We start from the raw sequence: 18,056 nt of genomic DNA, 5'->3' as shown, positions 1-18,056 counted from the left end.
CTTCTGTCCCCCAAGTGCCTGGAATTCCTACAATAAAATAGAAAGGAATTATTGGATGTGTGTGTGGTCCAAGCCTACACTCAGCATCACGCTCAATAGGGGGTCGAAAAGATGAAGGGGCCTGTTGTTCATTCCACCAGGAACCGTTTCACTTATTTCCACATCAAGAACATAAACAGAACAATTCTCATCTCGTAATGGGATAGATGTTCTTGAACACTTTTTATCAGTTCTTGTCAGTCATGTATCCGATTTTCCACAGGGCTACGGCTGATTCTGCGCATCTGCTTGAGTAGCCTCTGCCGAGTTCCCAACAACCAATGTTCTGATATTCAGGGAAAATGGAAAGAGAGCCCATGACTCGACTTCCGCTTATGGACGTTAACAAGGCAACACTACATTTGAACTCTTCCTCCACATTTATTGGACTGGTTGAACAGTATTCCCAGTACAGTTTTTTTCCCTTCTCGTCAATACCATTATGTAGAGGGTCTAATTTCAGGCATATATTTTACGCCTGCTACATTAGTTTACTGCTTGAGGAACATGAGTACATTTCTGCCGAGTGGTCTGAACCATATGGTGTGCTCCTGCAGTGTGGTTAGACTCTGGCAGTCTGAGGGCCAGGCAATGAAGTACCTCTTAAGGGGTCTGACATGATACTCTCAGCTCTGCAGAGCAGCGCCGTTCCATTACGAGACATTAGCTACTTGAGTGTCTCTTCATCCCTTTCTAAACACGCGTTATGCACACAACTGATTGCTCTTGTTTAGTTCCCCCTCCCTCCTTCTGTGTACTCCAGCCCGATGTACGGGCTGATTGAGGGGGCATGATTTACGGGCCCAAATGCACTGGGGGTGCTCCTCCTTTCACTTTTCCTTTGCTGCTGTATCAAAGTGGGGTCGGGGTGGATGGGGGCGCAGATGGGGCTTACAACAGGAAACCTGATACCCCCCCCCCCCCCCCCCCTATTTGGCTTCCTATTAGACATAAGGGCCAAATTGATTGGCTTCTCTTCCTGTTGCATGCTCCGTTACATGATACCCATCTGTTGGGTGGGGGATATCAATGAGTAGCTAGCATCACCTCAGGGTTCTTTCCATCTATCAGGTCACTTTCCCTGATGGGGATTAATGAAAATGTCTGACCACAATTGGATGTTGAGGTTGGGGCTATTTCATTACCATTTAGAGCCAATCCGCAGTTTACGAAACACGACGATTAGTAGCGCAACGCAGTACGTGAATGTCATTTTTCATCACAAAATGGGTGGTTCCTTGTAGTACGCAGTCCTGCCTACGGCGCAATGCAACGCAATTTCCTCTGCATTTTTTTTATGGAGAATATTATTGCTTGCACGACGGTGGGGGCAGTGTTGTGTAGATAATGAGGCTGTATTTTACCACAAACTCGCTTGGTTGAAATGGAACCAGAAAAATAGCTTTAGCTCCTTTCTTTTTTGGCACAAAGTTGTTTCACAAAAATAATGAACTCTACATCGATCACTTTAAACTGCTATAAAAAGTAAGCACCAGTGTTGCTATAAATCTGTGAACTAAAGTGATGGGCTCGGTTTCCCCCTTATCCCATAGGCTACTCCAAGACACCGCCGGCGGAGAAGAGGTATTCGGAGTGGACTTTTAGTCCAACTCAGGAGACATGCACACCATCTACTGCTTTTGAGTATTTTACTCGCTAATGTTCAGTCCCTGGATAATGAAGTAGACTAGCTCAGGGCAAAGATCTCCTTCCAGAGAGATATCAGGGGCAGTAACATACTATGTTTCACGGAATCATGCCTCTCTCCGAATATACTGTCCCTGTCCATACAGCCAGCTGGGTTCTCAATACATTGTGAGGATAGGAATAAAGAACTCTCGGGGAAGAAGGCGGAGGTGTATGTTTCATGGTGTGATTGTAGTAACGTACAGGAACTCGAGTCCTTTCGTTCACCCAACCTAGAAAACCTCACAATCAAATGCCGAGAACTAGAGAATTTTCTTCGGTTATCGTCACAGCCATGTACAGTCCCACTCAAGCCCATACCACGACAGCTCTCAAGGAACTACAAACTGGAAACCGCATATCCTGAGGCCGCATTTACTGTAGCTGGGGACTTTAATAAAGCAAATCTTAGGAAAACTCTACCAAAGTTTTATCATCACATTGTCTGTAGTACTCGCGCTTCAACAACTCTCAACCATTATTACTCTCCCTTCCGGGATGGATACAAGGCCCTTCCCCGCCCTCCCTTCGGGAAATCAGATCCCGACTGCATTTTGCTCTTCTCTTCCAATAGGCAGAAACTCAAACAGGAATTACCCGTGCTAAGGTCTATTCAATGCTGGTTTGACCAATCGGAATCCATGCTTCAAGAGTGTTTTGATCTTGCGGACTGGGACATGTTCCCGGGTTCCCTCTGTGAATAACATTGAAGTATACACTAACATGGTGACTGAGTTTATCAGGAAGTGTACAGGGGATGTTGTTCTCACTGTGACGATTAAAACCTATCCAAACCAAAAACCGTGGATAGATGGCAGCATTAGCGCAAAGCTGAAAGTGCAAACCCCCACAATTAACCACAGCAAAGTGACTGGGAATACGATTGAATACAAACAGTCCAGTTATGGCCTCCGTAAGACAATCAAACAGGCAAAACGTCAGTACAGAAAAAAGTGGAGTAGCACGGATTAAAAAGGGAAAACCAGCCACGTCGCGGACACCAACGTCTTGCTCCCCGACAAGATAAACAAGTTCTTCGCCCATTTGAGGATAGAACAGTGCTGCCGACACAGGCCGCTCCCGAGGACTGTGAGCTCTCATTCTCCGTGGCCAACGTAAGACATTTAAGCGTGTTAACCCTCGCAAGGCTGCCGTCCCTGCATCCCCAACCGCATCATCAGAGCATGCACAGACCAGCTGGCTGGAGTGTTTACAGACATATTCAATATCTTCCTATCCCAGTCTGCTTCCCTCACTTGCTTCAAGATGTCCACCATTCTTCCTGTAACCAAGAAAGCGATTGTAACTGAACAAATTACTATCGCCCCGTGGCACTCACTTATGTCATCATGAAGTGCTTTGAGCGGCTAGTTAAGGATCATATCACCTCCACCTTACCCGACACCCTAGACCCAATGCAATTCACATACCACCCCAATAGATCTATGGATGATGCAATCGCCATCACACTGCCCTATCCCATCTGGACAAGAAGAATACCTACAGTTTAAGTCGGAAGTTTACATATACCTTAGCCAAATACATTTAAACCCAGTTTTTCACAATTCCTGACATTTAATCCAAGTAAAAATGCCTTGTTTTAGGTCGGTTAGGATCACCACTTTATTTGAAGAATGAGAAATGTGAGAATAATAGTAGAGAGAATGATTTATTTCAGCTTTTATTTCTGGTGTAATACGTTTACATACACTCAATTAGTATTTGGTAGCATTGCCTTTAAATTGTTGAACTTGGGTCAAACGTTTCGGGTAGCCTTCCACAAGCTTCCCACAATAAGTTGGGTGAATTTTGGCCCATTCCTCCTGACAGAGCTGGTGTAACTGAGTCAAGTATGTAGGCCTCCTTGCCCGCACACGTTTTTTCAGTTCTGCCCAGACATTTTCTATAGGTTTGAGGTCAGGGCTTTGTGATGGCCACTCCAATACATTGACTTTGTTGTCCTTAAGCCATTTTGCCACAACTTTGGAAGTATGCTTGGGGTTATTGTCCATTTGGAAGAACCATTTGCGACCAAGCTTTAACTTCCTGACTGATGTCTTGAGATGTTGCTTCAATATATCCACATCATTTTCCATCCTCATGATGCCATCTATTTTGTGAAATGCACCAGTCCCTCCTGCAGCAAAAAACCCCACAACATGATGCTGCAACCGTGTTTCACGGTTGGGATGGTGTTCGGCTTGCAAGCCTCCCCCTTTTTCCTCTAAACATAACGATGGTCATTATGGCCAAACCATTCTACTTTTGTTTTATCAGACCAGAGGACATTTCTCCAAAAAGTACGATATTTGTCCCCATGTGCAGTTGCAAACCGTAGTCTGGCTTTTTTATTGCGGTTTTGGAGCAGTGGCTTCTTCCTTACTGAGCGGCCTTTACGGTTATGTCGATAGAGGACTCGTTTTACTGTGGATATAGATACTTTTGTATCTGTTTCGTCCAGCATCTTCACAAGGTCCTTTGCTGTTGTTCGCAGATTGATTTGCACTTTTCTCACCAAAGTACGTTCATCTCTAGGAGACAGAACGCATTTCCTTCCTGAGCGCTATGACGGCTGCGTGGTCCCATGGTGTTTATACTTGCGTACTATTGTTTGTACAGATGAACGTGGTACCTTCAGGCATTTGGAAATTGCTCCAAAGGATGAACCAGACTTGTGGAGGTCTTTCTTTCTGAGGTCTTGGCTGATTTATTTTGATTTTCCCATGATGTCATGCAAAGAGGTACTGAGTTTGAAGGTAGGCCTTGAATTACATCCACAGGTACAACTCCAATTGACAAAAATTATGTCAATTAGCCTACAGAAGCTTCTAAAGCCATGACATCCTTTTCTGGAATTTTCCAAGTTGTTAAAAGGCACATTCAACTTAGTGTATGTAAACTTCTGACCCACTGGAATTGTGATACAGTGAATTATAAGTGAAATAATCTGTCTGTAAACAATTGTTGGGAAAATTACTTGTGTCATGCGCAAAGTAGATGTCCTAACCGACTTGCCAAAACTATAGTTTGTTAACAAGATATTTGTGGAGTGGTTGAAAAATGAGTTTTAATGATTCCATCCTAAGTGTATGTAAACTTCCGACTTCAACTGTAGCTAAGTAATGAACCATCATCCCAACCCATGAAGTTACTACCCTGCATGAATCTGCGGGTAGCTAATCAACCAGGTTCAATGTTAGCTAGCTAACATTAGGCTATAACTAGGCAAGCAAATGACTCTGAGATACGAATAATAAGATCATACATGTAACGTTAGCTAGCGAGCCAGCCAGCTAACGTTAGCTAGCTAACAGTACACTAACTTGAAATGAAACCACTTTCTATCAAAATTAGAAATGTGTAATATCTGAAAATGTATTAAGCTAGACTATCTTACCCGTATTCAGTAACAGTCAAAAGTTCAGACACACCTACTCATTCAAGGGTTTTTCCTTTATTAATTTTTTTACAATTTGTAGAATAATAGTGAAGACATTAAAACTATGAAATTACACATATGGTGTAACCCAAAAAAGCGTTAAACAAATCAAATATACTTTATATTTGAGATTCTTCAAAGTAGCCACCCTTTGCCTTGATGACTGCTTTGCACCCTCTTGGCATTATCTCAACCAGCTTCATGAGGTAGTCACCTGGAATGCATTTCAATTAACAGGTGTGCCTTGTTGAAAGTTAATGTGTGGAATTTCTTTCCTCAATGCGTTTGAGCTAATCAGTTGTGTTTTGACAAGGTAGGGGTGGTATACAGATGATAGCCCTATTTGATAAAGGACAAAGTCCATATTATGGGAAGAACACCTCAAATAAGCAAATACAAACGACAGTCCATTACTTTAAGACATGAAGGTCAGTCAATATGGAACATTTGAAGAACTTTGAAAGTTTCTTCAAGTGCAGTCGCAAAAACCATCACGCGCTATGATGAAACTGGCTCTCATGAGGACCACCACAGGAAAAGAAGACCCAGAGTTACCTCTGCTGCAGAGGATAAGTTTATTAGAGTTAACTCAGATTGCAGCCCAAATAAATGCTTCACAGAGTTCAAGTACCAGACACATCTCAATATCAACTGTTCGGAGGAGACTGCGTGAATCAGGCCTTCATGGTAAAATTGCTGCAAAGAAACCACTACAAAAGGACACCAATGAGAAGAAGAGACTTGCTTGGGCCAAGAAATATGAGAAAAAAGGAGATTTTTGGTTCCAACCGCCGTGTCTTTGTGAGATGCAGAGTGGGTGAATGGATGATCTCTGCATGTCTAGTTCCCACCATGAAGCACAGAAGAGGTGTGTTGGTGTTGGGGTGTTTTGCGATAAAAAAAAAAAATTCAAAGCACACTTAACCAGCATGGCTACCACAGCATTCTGCAGCAATATACCATCCCATCTGGTTTGTGCTTAGTGGGACTATCATTTGTTTTTCAGATGACCTGGCCTCCACAATCACCCGACCACAACCCAATTGAGATGGTTTGGGATGAGTTGGACCGCAGAGTGAAGGAAAAGCAGCCAACAAGTTCATACTGTAGTAAACATACTGTAGTAATACTGTAGTAATACATACTGTAGTAAACATGTGAAAGTGCCTAATTCCTTACATAAGGAAGAGCAGGCCATGTCTGTACTACAGAATGCGGGGCACGCGGGAGACCGGTGTTATTTCATAGTTGTGATGTCTTCACTATTATTCTACAATGTAGAAAATAGTAAAAATAAAGAAAAATCCTGGAATGAGTAGGTGTGTCCAAACTTTTGACTGGTACTTGCTTAATTAATTTGATTCAAATTATGTTTTTCCTATTCCAAGAAAAAAAAACTCTGGGTTTCCATTAGGATGGAATGGAAAATGTGGCGCTGTACAACGTGACGGTCGGCAGTATAGTACTGGGCTATTTAACTAACGAATCCCCATAGGGCACGAGGAAGGAGTAGGCTGTCCTTGTAAATAAGAATTTGTTCTTAACTGCCTTGCCTAGTTAAATAAAGGTTACACTAAGAGCATAACATTTCTGCACCCTAATTTTCTAATTATTGTCTAACCAATACCCAAATGGAGATTAAGTGAAAAAAATCTGATTGATTTATCAAGACCAGTCCCCATATTTGCCTCAGAGCAGCGCAAAACTGTGCTAAAATAATTGTAGGCTTTTGCTTCTAACTTTTATATGCTCTTTAAATAAATATGAACATTAATTATGTGTGTTCGCTTGTTTTGTACTGTTCTGTAGTTTCGACCCAATGATTCGTCTGACAAACAAAGAACTTCACGTCCTACAGACCTAGTAATGGATCAAAGCTGGCGAGATATTCAATAATGTCATCTTCACAGACGAATCAACCGTGGCCCTTGAGCAATTTGCTCATAATTGCTACAGAAAAAGAGGAAGAAGATCAAGCAAGCCGAGTCCCAAGCATCCGCTTAAAATCCCTGTATGGGGCAACCTCTCGCCAGGGACCAGGCCCATATTTGATTTTTGATGGTTTGTTTGGCTATTTACGAAGCAAAAGGTACATAAACTTTTGTTGCCTACACCTCACGGACTATTATGTGTTAAACAATAATTCACTCTTGTCTCCTTTTTCAGGTATCATGGCTCGAGATTTCTTTGAGGAAGAAAATATCAAGAGATATGCTGGACTCTGTCAGAGGTGTTTCTGGGTACACATCGTTTCTTTCAAGGTAGGATTATAGCAATATTTTGTTACGTTTAGGCCTATTTACATGTATATTTCTATTTTTGTACCTCATTTTGGCTGTTAGGCTAAATGTCTTTTTTTCTTCTCCAAATGCAGACAATGACCCAAAACACACTGCCGACCGGGTTTGCATTGCAAATGAGGGCATAAACTGGGTCAAGACGCCAGCAGAGTAAGTAGACATTTATGTAGTAAAATAAAGATTAAACAATAAATAAATAAATAAATAAAAGACCTACAACACCTTCGGTAGGCCTACAGTATATCTAATAATAATAATCTAAACACATTCTTTATTGTAACCACAATGCCACATCTATATTTCCAATTACGTTTAGAGTTTGGGATTTACAAATGTGCGCTTTTAATTATTGGTTACATTGATTTAGTTCGAACGTGCAGACTTTTTTTCTTTAAATGATTGTTTCATGTAGGATGCTACATTTTTGACCAGTTGCTATTGTAAGTAGGGGTAATAAAATAAATCCTACTTCTATTAGGCAGTTAAGCCTCATAGCCTACCTCAGCCAGTTGTTATTTTATATAGGTCTAGGTTCTGAAAAAAGACACTCCAATTTAGCCCTCTTGTTGTTTGTAAAGTCAAATTAAAATGAAGATTATTGTTGAAATGAGATTTCTCCATCTGTTGGTGTGCAACACTTGCATTATATATTTTTTCAGAACATTAACCGTGTGTAGGTAGAAGTGGAAAGATAGATACAAATGATTTGTTGCAAGTTGGGGGGGATCACAACTTGCTCGGCAATTAGACAATTCTTTAGTAAAGGTAGAATAGTCTTTTGTTCAGCTAATAGCCCATCCTGCTACGCTTGTGAAAAACTAATAATAAACTTTTCCCCCTTTCCACATGTTAAAGATTTCAATTGATAAAGTGTTTTTAGACTTATTAATCGGCCCCAAACCCAATTAGTACATTTGGGCACAGTTGATAGCATGCTGGACTTCGGGCTAGAATGTTCAGGGTTCGAAACCTGCTCCCTGCTTGTTTCATTACATTATTATAGCCTGGATTGTTACTCCCATCTCATTCCTCGCTCTCTTCCACGTGTCATTCAGCACGCTTGTGGGCATGCTGGCAGGATGTACTGTTTTTTATTCTGTATATATGAATTACAAATCAGCCTTTACTTAAATCATGTTTCTCGTCTATTGCATAGTTACAATGTGTAATCATTGATATCCCAGGAGCAGGAGTGTTAAACACTGAAGTGTATAATTGTAATGCATACATGCAGACACAGCATCATTCAAATAATCGAGTTTGATACACCTGGTATTGGGTATGACTGAAAAAAAAACTTGCTAAATAGCGATTTTGGTAAATTAACTTTATGACCAAAAAATGCACAATCATTAACTAACATATTCCTCTCAATTGTACATTTTTTGCTTGACTCGTTATGACATTTTAACTACTTACATTTGCTTCCCCCGTAATGTTTTGTCAGCCATCTTTGCTGAAGAAAGTCACCAGGGACGGGTGGCTCGCATCAAATTCATCATTGGAACCACTCAATATGATTGCTCATATAAAAACCTTGGGACCCAAATGCATAATGAGTGCTCTAACTCCCTCTAGCGGTAGTCTGGAGCAATGAAGCATTGACACTGGGTACCTCTAAGTCCAGCGGTGTAAGCTCGCAACTTTTAAAGGAGGAACCACTGTAGCTGCATTTCGTTTCGCTCCATACAAATTGTGCCAGCTGATTCATGATTTCGACTGGCTGAGAAACGCTGCCTGCCTGTCTGTGCTGTCCCGACACGTTCATTACTATGGGGCAGCTGGAGATCGAATTTGAATATTGAAACAATGTTGCAAATGTTGGAGAGACAGACAGCAAGGTTCAAACAAATCTCCACTGTTGAAAAGTATGCAGGCTGGATAACTTCATGTCACTTGCTAGCTAGCTACCTAGCCAACTTCAGCTAACTCAAACTGGAATGAAAGTACTCTAGCTGCATTTTAGTTTGTTTGAGCTTTTTTTCTATTGACATTTACTTGGGAATGGCCATGATAATGTCATTGAAGCGCGACTTCGCCTGTCTCAGAAAAAGTTGTCTCGTCTGGGCAACTTTCACTCTCTATGAATGGTACAGAGATCGAAATTCAAAAGTGAAACACTGTTTCCAAAGTCGGACAGGCAGACAGCGAGGCATATATTAACCCCCGCTGTACCAAACTAAATGCTAGGATGGAACCAAGGGGAAATAGTGTGCGAGTTGAGATAAATACAAGAGATTATTATTTGGACAGCAACATGAACAGTGATGATTTGCAGATTATGAAACTATTAGCAGGCATAGTGTGTCACGCTGCTTGTCAAGCAAATCACCATCCAGGATCCAAACAACCAGTTTTCTACTCTTTTTGCCTCGCCTTCCAAGCTCCCCAAAGCCTTGTGAAAATGAACGAGGTGGCACAGACACCCCCACACAATCCCCTGGAAGGGAGCATCAATAAGGCGTTGGATGGTTTAGAGCCTAGCGAGGAAATCACACATACCAGTGAAAATACTTGGATTACTACACAGTATGCACCTTTGAAATGTGCAAATCACAGTTTTTGTGAAATAGGCCAACACTGAACAGGGAACATGCTACATAAGCATATTCTTGCTTAATAATTAATTATGTTACAAATATGTACAACAACAACAGAGTTGTTTTATTCTGTTTTTAAATAACAGCACAGGTTTCCTGGTGCCATGAAAAGGCTACAGTGTCACATATAAAGCAGCCTGCCAAAGTAAGTGAAAATATAGACACAGTGTTATGAGCAGAGCGACGCAGGTTAAAATATGCAGAGCAATTAATTTTATGGGCATGGCAGGGAAGTGAGTAAATGCCTCTTCAAGGACAGGGGAAGGAAAGGTTGCTTGAGCGTTTAAAGTGAACGACAGCTTTCTCGACCGAGATACTAATATCTATCCTAAATATCTTTGGCTGCTTTAAAAAAAATACATTGCACAGAATATCGATCTTATAAGGTATTAAGGTTGAAAAAACACTCCAAACATTTTATACTCAGTCAATCACTACAGAAACTATTTACAACTTAAAATAAAAACGGCTGATGTCAAAGAACAAAGCAAATATTAGTAGTCTGTGCTTGCCGCTCAATATTCTCATGGTCTAAAGATATTTTCAAAATCACATTTCACGGAGATAATGATACTGCAATTTGGGCAGTTGTTGAATATTCATGTGTCATAAAAAGTTTCACAATTTCATCCAAAATTGCTACGCAAATAGGCAGCTATAAAAAGTAATCCTCTAAAACAATCTGCACTATCATTTTGATTAATGTTTAACACAATAAAAAGTGTAGATTAAATTCTTGTTGAAAGCCAACATACCTATTTCTCCCCATCCCTGAGGATTGTCTATTTTAATCGACACCAGAAATGTACTGTGTACGTTTCCATTCAGTTTTCATTCACTTCATTATGTCTGATAGCCAAAACACAACATGCCAGTCAATTTACAAGACTTAAAAGTAAGATGTAAAATGGCACTGTGACATGTTCATGTTTAAATAATAAAAATATGTGTTGTCTTACATGTTTGAATTTTAGCTAGCTAACATCTAAACAAAACTTGTTATCGCTTACGTTATTCAAAATGACATACAGTTTTTATCTGGGATGTCGAACACCTAATTCAAACACATTTTAAACTAATTTGGTACATTTCAGAGTTGTGTGTGTTGACAATCACATCACAAACAAAGGGAATCATAGGTTTTAAATTATTATAATTTTTATATATATTTTTTTAATTTAATCTTTATTTAAATAGGTCAGTCAGTTAAGAACTAATTCTTATTTACAATGACGGCCTACCGGGGAACAGTGGGTTAACAGCCAGATTTTTACAATGCCAGCTCTGGGATTCAATCCAGCAACCTTTCGGTTACTGGCCCAACGCTCTAACCACTAGGCTACCTGCCGCCCCAAAGTAAGAAGATTACTGCTTGAGATGCCTCAAGGCACTGATTAATGTATCCCTAATCACCATCAGTCATAGAAGAAAACAGCAATATAATACCATTAGAATGAGATTGATTTTTTAAACCCCAACGCTGACACCAAATGCTTTTCACATTCAGCGGTTGGGCACGTTCAGGGCAGACCTGTAGACATTCACAGTCTCAAAAATACATAATAGAACCAGAACAGAGCTGGTTAAGTACAGAAACTGGGGGAAATAGTGAGGCTTTAACGTGGGCAGATGACTGGCCGCATCTTGGCCAGTAACAGTGAAATGCCTGTCTGCTTCCTGCATGCACCAAAAGAAATAGAGATCGTTTCTCCCGGACCGATGCATATCAAACACCTACAGTATGCGCACAATAAAAGTGTCATTGTAAGAATGGGGAACAGAATAGTAGAGGAGAGGGAAACTTTATGTTTTTGGGCCTCTGAGACGCTTTCTTATTTTTTACTGTTTCTATCAGCACTAATAGCCACTGCTATAGATACATAAATTATATATTTTGCAATAGTGTTGATCTTGTGAATAAAATCAATACAGTTGATCTTTTTACAATATTGTATTGAAACTTTGACTCCAAGTATCGATTTATAAAAATAAAAACATTTGCATTAATTTACATTAAAATGTACAGAAAACATAGTGCACACCTTGATCTGTTGATTAGATACCTTGTACTTTTTCCTCTCAGAACTTTGTCCTTGACTTTAACACTATTTGAGGAACAGTTGACCAATGGGTGGGTGTTAACAATACATACAGTCATCTCACAGCAAACAACTGTGGGACAGAAGTTGCTAGTAAGATGCTATTGTAAGGACAAATATCATTTCATTGGTTTGAGCAAACATCTGCCAATTAGGATTCCATGATGAGATGCTCGAGTTAGTATAGGCTATAAAGTGGAAGAAAATCTTGGTGCACTTCTACGATCAGCTCCTGCATTTGGCCCCAAAATGTTGCTTTTTGTGTTTTCACCTCTGAGGCCTGGCCCCAAAAAATATATTATGTCATGTTTCTTTGGGCCTTATTCAATTGTAACAAAATAAAACGTTTCGGGAGTGAGACAAAATCATTTTGTTGTGGAAATGATTATTTTGAATAACTCAATCAAAAGATACAATGTCGACAGGACCTGAACGGTAATGGTTTATTGTAATAAGCAAAAAAAGTATTGTTACCTAAAACAACCAACCTTGAAATCAGGATCATTGTTGTCTGATGAGCTACATTTCTCCACTTAAAGCTAGAATTCGCAGCTGAAACAATAACAAAGACCAATCTGTTTTGGTAAAAAGCTGAAGGATGGGCCTGGAGAAATGTTACCACTCTCAAATTCATAGACAGAGCTACGGACGCATGGACTGACCATCCGTGATATCAAAATTATAGTTTTAGGCTATACAGTGTTTGCTTACCTTCAGGTTGCTTACAAACATTGGAGTAAAACAAGCTTATGGGTTCTGGTGGGGTACGACAGTTCATGAGGCATTTATAAGTTATATTATTCAACAATCAATGAGTATACGTAATTCATTTAAAGGTCCAATTGTAGATTCTAGCTTTAATTGACTCAGGAGGTGCAACCCTGGTCTCCGCTCTGAAGAAACACACTCGTCACACATGCACACTCACACAGTAAGAGACACCATGGCCACACAAAGGAGGATTGATTTCACTTTGAAGACTGCTTAATGAGTAAGGAAAGAGAAAGCAATATGGATAGAGCTAGTCAACTGGGAACACTAATGAGTCCATTGACTGAAAGGGTGTCTGCGGAGGTTGATGAAAGATTACAGCAGAAAAGCATTGCTTTCACACTGTCTGCTATCACCCTGACAAACATACGTTTAAAAAAAATGTAGCTCAAGTGCTTTTTTGGAAAAAGGGCTCAGAAATGCTTCGGTCCAGCCTTGAGGTTACATTCAAAAGTGCCATAGAACAGTAAGAGAACCTGTATGTTTGACAATGTAAATGGGGTTCCATACTACAGTGGTTGACAGTCTCTGGGAGGAACAATAAATCATCCTATTAAAGTATCAGTAGTACTAAGATATACAGTTGAAGTCGGAAGTTTACATACACTTAGGTTGGAGTCATTAAAACTCGTCTTTCAATCACTCCACAAATATCTTGTTAACAAACTATAGTTTTGGCAAGTATGTTAGGACATCTACTTTGTGCATGACACAAGTAATTTTTCCAACAATTGTTTACAGACAGATTATTTCACTTATAATGCACTGTATCACAATTCTAGTGGGTCAGAAGTTTACATGCACTAAGTTGACTGTGCCTTTAAACAGCTTGGAAAATTCCAGAAAATGATGTCATGGCTTTAGAAGCTTCTGATAGGCTAATTGACATAATTTGAGTCAATTGGAGGTGTACCTGTGGATGTGTTTCAAAGGGGTACCTTAAAACTCAATGCCTCTTTGCTTGACATCATTGGAAAATCAAAAGAAATCAGCCAAGACCTCCACCAAAAAAAATTGTAGACCTCCACAAATCTGGTTCATCCTTGGGAGCAATTTCCAAACACCTGAAGGTACCATGTTCATCTGTACAAACAATAGAACACAAGTATAAACACCATGGGACCATGCATTCTAAGCATTCTGTCTCCTAAAGATGAACGTACTTTGGTGCGAAAAGTGTAAATCAATCCCAGAACAACAGCAAAGGACCTTGTGAAGATGCTAGAGGAAACATATCGAGTCCTATATCGACATAACCGTAAAGGCCGCTCAGCAAGGAAGAAGCCACTGTTCCAAAACCGCCATAAAAAAGCCAGACTACGGTTTGCAACTGCACATGGGGACAAAGATCGTACTTTTTGGACAAATATCCTCTGGTCTGATGAAACAAAAACAGAACTGTTTGGCCATAATGACCATCGTTATGTTTGGAGGAAAAAGGGGGAGGCTTGCAAGCTGAAGAACACGATCCCAACCGTAAAGCACGGGGGTGGAAGCATCATGTTGTGGGGGTGCTTTGCTGCAGGAGGGACTGGTGACCTTCACAAAATAGATGGCATCATAAGGATGGAAAATTATGTGGATATATTGAAGCAACATCTCAAGGCATCAGTCAGGAAGTTAAAGCTTGGTCGCAAATGGTTCTTCCAAATGGACAATAACCCCAAGCATACTTCTAAAGTTGTGGCAAAATGGCTTAAGGACAACAAAGTCAAGGTATTGGAGTGGCCATCACAAAACCCTGACCTCAATCCTATAGAAAATTTCTGGGCAGAACTGAAAAAGCGTGTGCAAGCAAGGATGCCTACAAACCTGACTCAGTTACACCAGCTCTGTCAGGAGGAATGGGTCAAAATTCACCCAATTTATTGTGGGAAGCTTGTGGAAGGCTACCTGAAACGTTTGACCCAAGTTAAACAATTTAAAGGCAATGCTACCAAATACTAATTGAGTGTATGTAAACTTCTGACCCACTGGGAATGTGATGAAAGAAATAAAAGCTGAAATAAATCACTCTACTATTATTCTGACATTTCACATTCTTAAAATAAAGTGGTGATCCTAACTGACCTAATACAAGGAATTTTAACTAGGATTAAATGTCAGGAATTGTGAAAAACTGAGTTTAAATGTATTTGGCTAAGGTGTATGTAAACTTCCGACTTCAACTGTAACTTACACACATTTGTAACAATCACTTCCTATGCAAAATTTTACTCAATCGAAATAAGTTGCGGAAAAACATTATTTCATTAGCTTGGCAATTGCTGGGGAGGCTATTCAGGAAAACCAAGTCTATTGTAAAGGAACGCTTCACAGTGTCATGCACTGCCCCCGGACCGAGTTGGGGATTTTGAGCCGACAGCCTCTGTGCCCTTCGGTGGGAGAAAAATATATATTTGTTTCAAACTCCTTCGGCGCGTACGCACGCACACGCACAGCTTTTACTTTGCTTGTTCCCATGGTAATGCACTCCAAAACTCACAGCCAGATCACCATAACAACCAGGAGTACCAGGAAAAGTAGTCCTTGCCTGTTGACAAGTGGGGCTTGAGAACAAGAACCCAAATTCTGGAATACCTATACCCCGCTTCCATGGCCACAGATCAGGAAGAATGTGATTTGCCCGGGTCAACATATGGGGCTCCACTTAAACCCATCCACTGAATGGTCCTAGTCTGGGTTAGAGAAAGAAAACCGTTTGTGAATGAGATGAGCAATAGAATAAAACTTTGACTTAATTTTGAGCGGAATCCCATGCACAGCACTTTTTCCAGAAATGTACATAAGTTATATATATATCCTATAAGAAGGATGGAAATGCTGTGCTCATGGTTGTAATGGTTTTAGCGCAGTCGTGACGAGGCCATTTAATGCTCTCTTTATTACCTTTAGGGAAGAGCGATATTTACAATGGTCTTGCTACACCCAAAGTTGCGGTAGTGCAAATGCAGCAGATGTGTGCAAATTAGCTGAGTCCGCTGGGCATGGCCTAGCCATTGTGCAGTGACATCACCATCACTGAGGTCTAAAGTCAACTGTCACTCATGGGGTGATAGGCTAGCCTCTTGTCAGCAATTGCTATTGTGTGTCCCGAGCTCACATCCTGGGTTGGGAAGACAGGGTCAGAATAATAAATCATTGATAAACCTCAAAATCATGCACATAAAGTTGGTCCATAAATGGTTTAGGGCTGACCCAATATAGTTGACTGGTCGATTGTTTGGTCGATAGGCTGTTGGTCGAACAAGATTTCTTTAGTTGAGCAGTAGCAAAAAAATAAATAAATGACTAAATATGAATATCATGGTGTACAAGACACCTGTATGATTGGCGCCTGTCTGAGTGGACTGATCCATTGTGGAGGCCGTAGGGATGGCACAGCCCATCACTCTACTGAAATTGTATATGGTTATATTACATAAAAACAATGGTGCAACACTAATACAAATTATATAATTTTATAACAAATGCACTTTCTCCCTCGTTGGATAGCGGTCGCTGTCCACGGTTCTGAAACACAGCAGTGTGCTGTTGAATTGGTGCCTTTTCCTAGATCATGTTGCTATGTGCATAATAGCAAAGTTAACCAGCATATTAATGTTGAGAACAATGCCACGGAGGCAGCAGCAGAATGAGAAAACAGCCCTTGCGTTATTGTCTAAGAAAATGAGTTTGGAAACCCAAACTTAATTAGGTCAATAATCAATAGCCTAACTGTTAAATGTGCCTGGCATTATGAATCATCAATATATCTACAGAAATAAGACAGATCCTGCCTCTGTTGCCTGTTTGAGTGTTTGTTAAATAGCCTACTAATTCCGTGAGCACCAAGCCTCACACAGCATCAAGTAAACAATTTCACAAATTCGGTTGATTTATATCTTTGCTTTTCTGTAATAAAGCTTTACACTTTTTTGTTAGAACAGCCTCTCTGGTATTATTTATAATTTATTTCATGTTTACACTGTTCCAAATTGTCTGAAAAACAATATTAATAATGCTCCGTTCTTATTGTTATTATTTTTATTATAATAATAAGTAATGTCATTATCCTTAGTAGGCTTAGTACAGCAGCCTTGTATTACCACCATCGAGATCTAGGCCTAAGAGCACATTCTATTTAGTCTTAATACCGTAACTTACTTAAGCCTATATTTCAATACTTCTATCGGCTACTGTATCGATCAATCATGAATTTTATCATGTCATCACACAGCATACGAGTCATTCATGATTTGAAATGCAATCAAGCATTTTAGTTTTAAAATAAAATGTCACAGGAAGTCCAAAAAGATCATCAAGGACAACAACCACCCGAGCCACTGCCTGTTCACCCCGCTATCATCCAGAAGGCGAGGTCAGTACAGGTGCATCAAAGCTGGGACTGAGAGACTGAAAAACAACTTCTATCTCAAGGCCATCAGACTGTTAAACAGCCATCACTAACATTGAGTGGCTGCTGCCAACATACTGACTTAAATCTCGAGCCACTTTAAAAATGTTAAATTGGATGTCATAAATGTATCACTAGTCACTTTAAACAATGCCACTTTATATAATGTTTACATACCCTACATTACTCATCTCATATGTATATACTGTACTCTATACCATCTACTGCATCTTGCCTATGCCGATCGGCCATCGCTCATCCATATATTTATATGTACATATTCTTATTCATTCCTTTACACTTGTGTGTATAAGGTAGTTGTTGTGAAATTGTTAGATTACTTGTTAGATATTACTGCATGGTCGGAACTAGAAACACAAGCATTTCGCTACACTCGCATTAACATCTGCTAACCATGTGTATGTGACCAATAAAATTTGATTTGATTTGGGAGTCCGCCTATGGCGATAGATTGACGAGGGCATTTTCTGAGCTAAACTGACCAAGACGCACCGCCAACAACAACACATAAAACCTCACATAATTATGCCTCAAAACAATTACAATTTCTCACAACCAGTCTTTTGGTCTTTTTAGGTGAGCGCTGATGCCGCTCTTTGATAAGCAGTGCCCACTTTGTCAAAGGCAGCAGCGCAAAATATTTTTGCTTGTCCATTCCCAGCACCCCTCTCCAGGGTGCTTTTGCACCAACGTTCAGTCAAAAAA

General features: G+C 40.1%; 1 protein-coding gene across 1 annotated transcript in view; it reads right to left on the bottom strand.

The window, feature by feature from the left end:
• Positions 1–18,056, bottom strand: part of LOC139530066 (transmembrane protein 132E-like) — a 368,068-nt gene that overhangs the window by 111,979 nt on the left and 238,033 nt on the right. The gene's annotated exons all lie outside the window — the stretch shown is intronic.

This window comes from Salvelinus alpinus, chromosome 1 (genome assembly GCF_045679555.1).
Source record: "Salvelinus alpinus chromosome 1, SLU_Salpinus.1, whole genome shotgun sequence".
NCBI classification, from domain to species: Eukaryota; Metazoa; Chordata; class Actinopteri; order Salmoniformes; family Salmonidae; genus Salvelinus; species Salvelinus alpinus.
The sequence above is the reverse complement of the archived record's forward strand: the minus strand, read 5'-3'. Positions and strand labels throughout refer to the sequence as shown.